The sequence below is a fragment of the Staurois parvus genome, unplaced genomic scaffold (assembly GCF_062004578.1).
Source record: "Staurois parvus isolate SC_StPar_1 unplaced genomic scaffold, SC_StPar_1.0 ptg000054l, whole genome shotgun sequence".
NCBI lineage: Eukaryota > Metazoa > Chordata > Amphibia > Anura > Ranidae > Staurois > Staurois parvus.
The window spans coordinates 366,653-372,652 of NW_028317850.1; the positions used below are offsets into that span (position 1 = coordinate 366,653).

At 48.1% G+C, this 6,000-nt stretch overlaps 1 protein-coding gene across 7 annotated transcripts in view; it reads right to left on the bottom strand.

Moving 5' to 3' along the window:
- The window catches only part of RNF111 (ring finger protein 111), a 102,750-nt gene extending 102,055 nt beyond the window's left edge, over positions 1–695 (bottom strand). For all 7 annotated transcript variants that reach the window (XM_089667674.1, XM_089667671.1, XM_089667669.1 and 4 more), the window contains exon 1: positions 364–695. The gene's annotated coding sequence lies outside the window, so the exon portion shown is untranslated. The remainder of the gene's footprint in view (positions 1–363) is intronic.
- Positions 696–6,000: the final 5,305 nt, after the last annotated feature.

Here is a 6,000-nt window from a genome sequence, read left to right on the forward strand (position 1 = left end):
CAGCCAATCAGCTTCCAGGTTTTATTACCAAAGCTTAATTGAACCAGCTGAAGCTAGAAGCCGATTGGTTGCCATCACGGCTGCAGCAGATTTCGCACTCTCCCGTGTTGATAAACCTTCCCCTCGGTGTCTACAGTGCAGGGTGAGGCCTCCACACACCCCGATCATCACTGATCGCGTACACAGCACACCTGCCGATCTGTTTACCATCCCCGATGAGTGCGGAGATCCAGGATGTGACAGCCGGGGATATCTCCCGGAGGAAGCGGCAACTAATGGTTTGGGGTCACAGATATAAACATCCCCATCCCCCACACGAAGCAGCCCGCCGCCCTCCCCCCCCCCCCACACACCTCCCCTTACCGATCAGAGCTCCACGGCCTCCTACATGGCCCCGTCTGCGGGAACCCGGGACAATCCGAAGCCCCAGCGGCTTCCTTCCCCACCCAAAGGGGCCGATGGCGAAGCTCTCCACTGGAGGTGGGGGATGGGGAGCCTCTAGACCTTCCTCAGCTCCGACCGTTCGCGGCGCTCTCCCGTTTGAGCAGCTACCGAAGACAGAGGAGGAGGGGGAGGCGGCGCCGACGCTGAAGCGACCCCCCCTCTACCAACCTCTTCTCCGCCGCCCGTCCCGGCCGAGCTCTGAGTCTTCCTCGGCCAGAACTACACCTCTCTCTGCGTCTCGCGACACTTCCCTGACACGAAAGGGAAACGGAAAAGCCGAGCTGCTGCAGTATTGGCTGATCAGCAGGTCATGTGACAGGCTCTGTGCGACGTCCCGACGGCCATCTTTGTTTTGGGAATGGCTTGTTGTGAGGTGTTTGTTATAGCTGTCGAGTAGCTCGTTTTTGTAGACTGAGATACTGACTATCACATTAAACCTCTTATAGTACTGGCTTTTAAAGCAGTATTAAATCTAGTATTATATTGCAGCTTACTTACCCTTAGAGGTGATGGCTACCTCAGTTGTTTGGCTGTTTTTCTTTTATTTTCTGCTGATTCAGCCAGTGGATCTGTTTTTCAACAGAACAAGCTGTCCTGCAGATGTAGCAGCTGGAGTTGGCTTTTATTTGTTAGTGTATTTAAATTGGCTAGTGCTGCTGTCCAAATGTGCTCCTATATCCAAAAAAGGGGACAGAAACAAGATATGCCTGTGCTCTGATCACAATAGCTGCTAATCAATCAGGTGCTAAACGGGTGTGATTACATGTTAACACTACAAATTCTGGAAGAACCATCTGCACACTACTATATACCCTTCTGTAGAAAGCTTTGCAATTAAAAAAAAATTCAACAAATCTGCTAGGCCATCTAACACTCTCCTCCCCTAGACTGCTAATGCTACTGTCCCAAGGTCCCCCGTGCTCCTTCATCCAGAGTGGGGAAACTCAAAGGCCTCATGCACACAGGATGTTTTAAAAATGCTGCTCCTCTTAACAGCAGCGTTTTGGCAGAAAAACACCTGACGCTTGTAAAAGTGGTCACAATCCACCACCCACTGCACTGGCAACACCCTTGACCTTGTATTCACCCACCTATGCACTCCCTGTAACCTCTCTAACACCCCTTTTCCTCTCTCTGATCACAACTTTATCAGCTTCACACTCTCCCTGCCTCCTACCTCCCATGCCTCCAACCAGCAAACCGTCACCTGTAGAAACCTCCATCACCTCAGCCCTGACCTTCTTCCCTCCGCTACTGAGTGCCTCTATGATGAAATTGCACCCCTGTCCTGCCCAGAGCTGGCCACATCTGCCTACAACAACTATCTATCATCCTCCCTGGACACTCTGGCTCCTCTTTCTACACACAGAACCAGGCCTCGCCTGTCACAACCCTGGCAAACAGATGACACCAAAAGTCTCAAGACATGCAGCCGCACTCGTGAGCGAGCATAGCGTAAAACTAAATCCCTGAAAGACTTTACCCTCTACAAATCCGCTCTTTTTAAATACAACTCCAGCCTCCACACTGCTAAGCAAACCTACTATAACACTCTCAAGACCCTCTCATCCAATCCTCGTCAACTCTTCGCTACCCTTAATTCCTTAATCCACCCCCCATTGCCTCCACCCACCAACTTACTTACTGCACAGGAGATTGCCAGTCCCTTCAAGAAGATTGTCAGGGTCCTGTCCACAGCAGAAGTTCTGGCGTTTCTGCCAATACTCTACATGGCAGCAGAAGGACACATCAGCCTCAGTCTGGTGCCAGACGGCCTTTATAAGGAGGCTCATCACTGCCTCTGGTTGCTGGGTGATTTCTAGCTCTCCATGGTTTGTTCCTGGTGCCTGTGACTGCCTGATTCCGACCCGGCTTGTACTTGAACCTGTCTGCTCTACTGCACCCCTGATCTGACCTTGGCTTAAGGATACTCTCTCGCTCCTTTGTGTATGACCTTGGCTATCCCACCTGACCAGGTCTGTTCTGTTCCCCACCTGGTATCTGACCTTGGCTCAAACTGACTAACCAGCAAACATCCAAATCCTGGAAGGCTTGCATACCACGCACAGGCGCCTCCAGTCTGCAGACCTATCCCTGTGCACCAGCTGTGCTCCTGAGTGGACCACCAACCAGCACTCCTACAGGCAACCTGTGCAACTTTGGGCCTGACTCCCACTCTCAGGGGAGTCTGGAACAAGGGAAGTCCTCTATCCATTGGCCTCCATCACCAGGTACGTGATAAAGATCGACACAATTCGTGATGAGATCTCCAGTGTCAAGCTTCCTCCTAACCAACATACCAGGCCCAACTCCAAACTTAACATTCTCCTCTTTCGACCCTGTTGCCACCAAGCAAGTTACTGATCTCCTTTCCAAGGCCCACTTCACCACCTGTCCCCTCACGACTATTGTAGCCTCCTTCCTTCTCTATCCTAAACTCTCTAACCCACTTTTTCAACCTCTCACTCTCCATGGGCACCTTTTCCTCCCTACTCAAACATGTACTGGTTATCCCCATTCTCAAAAAACCCTTGCTGGTCCCCACCTGTTTGAATAACTTAAGACCCATCTCCCTGCTCCCATTTTCTCCAAGCTTCTTGAGCGCCTTGTTCACAACCGTATGAACCTCACCGACAACAACCTTCTTGGTCCTCGACAGTCTGGCTTCCGCCTACATTCCACAGAAACTGCCCTACTAAAACTCACTAATGACCTACTAACTGCTAAAACCAACGGCCATTACTCCATACTCATACTCCTTGACCTTTCCGCTGCCTTTGACATAGGCGACCACCCGCTCCTCCGTAAACTCTACTCCATTGGCCTCTGTGACTCTGCTCTCTCCTGGTTCTCTTCTTGCCTTTCTCAGCGCACTTTCAGTGTCACATACAACTCCTTCTCCTCCACTCCTCTTCCCCTTTCTGTTGGGGTACCCCAAGGTTCTGTTCCTGGGCCCCTCCTTTTCTCTCTCTATACCTCCTCCTTGGGCCAACTGATAATCTCCCATGGCTTCCAATACCACCTCTATGCTGATGACACCCAGATCTATCTCTCCACTCCCCAGCTCACCCCCTCAAGTATCACAAATCTACTAAGCGACATATCCGCATGGATGTCACATCACTACCTCAAACTCAATCTTTCAAAAACTGAGCTTGTAATATTTCCTCCTCCACGATCCCCCACTCAGGACTTTACCATTAAGATCAACAGCACAACCATTGGTCCTTCCCCTCATGCCAGGGTGCTAGGCGTAATCCTAGACTCTGACCTCTCCTTTGGGCCCCACATCCACTCACTGGCTAATTCCTGCCGCCACAACCTCCGGAACATTTCCAAAATCCGCCCCTTCCTGACCAATGACACCACAAAACAACTTATCCATGCCTTGGTTATATCCCGTCTCGATTACTGCAAGTCCCTCCTCACTGGTCTACCGTTACACAGGCTATTCCCCCTTCAGTATATTGTGAATGCTGCTGCTAGACTCATACACCTTACCAACTGATCAGCTTCTGCTGACCCTTTTTGCCAATCCCTTCACTGGCTTCCACTAACCCAACGTATAATATTCAAAATACTAACCACAGCTTACAAAGTCATCCACAACACTGCCCCGAGCTACATCGCCAACCTCATCCACAGATATTGCCCAAATCGCCCACTCTGCTCTTGCCATGATATCTTCCTCTCTAGCTCCCTCATCACCTCCTCCCACGCTCGCCTCCAGGACTTCTCCAGAGCCTCTCCCATCCTCTGGAACTCCCTACCACAGCATATCCGGTCAGCCTCCACCCTGTCTGCCTTTAGGCAATCTTTGAAAACCCACTTCTTCAGGGAAGCCTATCCCACCTCCACCTAAGAACTGTACTTGAATCACCTCCACCAGACCATCCCCCGCAGCCATCACCTTTTGTATCATCCCCCCCTTCCTTTAGATTGTAAGCTCCACGAGCAGGGCTCTCACATTCCTTCTGTACTGAAAGTATTGTAATTGTACTGTCTCCCTTATATTGTAAAGTGCTGCGCAAACTGTTTGCGCTATATAAATCCTGTATTATTAGAATAATAAAAGGGTCTAACGCTTTAACATGCATTTAGGCGCTTTTACAGGTGTAAAGTGCTTGGGTGTTAATTATTTTCTATGGCCAGAATCCTCATTTATTCTGCCACTGAAATGCTCAGTTGGTAAATGCGCCTAGTGTTAACACATTTACAGGCACCAAGTGTTTTTATCTGCCAAAAAACTGCTGCTCCTGGACGCAATGGCAGTAGGGTTTTCTTCAGCTCCTTGGACCTTGAAAAGGAGGACATACCCCAAAAGCTTGTCTTGATAATTGTATGTTAGTGCAAATTAAAAAGTATTATGGACAGTACTCAATTGTTTCTGTCGCAAGTGCACTAATACTGCTACAATCACCTCTTTAAAGCTCCGTCCACTGAAAGCTTCTAAAAGTCTGTGTGCATTAGGGTTGCCATCTCATCCTTTTAAAACTGAACACATATTATTTACAAAGGTTCTTTGGCTGAGTAAGGTGGTCATTAAACTCAATGTCTTATCTGTATTGAATTGGCCTCAGATCCTGTGTAATTAACCACTTGGAATGAAATTTGTGTACTTTTTTTCCCACAAATAGAGCTTTGTTTCAGTGGTATTTGATCACCGCTGTGTTTTTATTTTTTGCGCTAACAAAAAAAAGTCCGACAATTTTGAAAAAATTTTACTTTTTGCTCTCAAACATGTCCAGTAAAAAATTTAAAAAATTTAATTTCATCATGAATTTAGGCCAGAATGTATTCTGCTACATGTCTTTGCTAAAAAAATCCCAATACTTTTTTATACTAGTAATGGTGGCAATCAGCAACTGATAGTGGGACTGCAGCGGGCATTCTGGACACCGACAATGGGGGGAACTGTCTAACTGCCACAGACATCCCCAGTGACACTAATACAGTGATCAGTGCTAATAAATAGCATTGACACTGGGCAGAAAAGGGTTAACTTCTTGTGCGATCAAAGGGTTAACTGTGTGCTGTGTGTGTTTTACTGGAGAAACATGCTGCTGTGTATTTCTCTGCTGTGCAGAGAAATACACAGCAGCATGTTATTACTGGCAGGAGAGAAACCGTTGTTGCTTACACACAGGTCTCTCACCGTTGCTCGGCAATCATCAGGTGCTGGCGGAGAATCTCTGGCTGGGACCCGGTCATTGACATCTGTAACCGCCAATGGCGGTGGTGCAAGCCCCCTACCTGGAAATGCAAATCACGTATATATACACGTGAGTTTGCGTAGCCCTGCAGCAGTATTTCTGTTATAGGACAGTGGGGAACTGGTTAATGTGTTTTGGTTTTAAAGGGATGAGGTGACAACCCTACTGTGCATGGACACAAAGGATAAAATGGAAGGGAGTTTGGAAGCTTTTAAAAAAAAAAAAAAAGTCTGACACCTTTAAGACCTTATCCACGCAGGATGTTTTTGCAGCCACATTTCAGGGCATCAGGCTTGTCTTTTTTTTTTTTTCTTTACTACTTCCAAATGGCCCTCTGTTATTC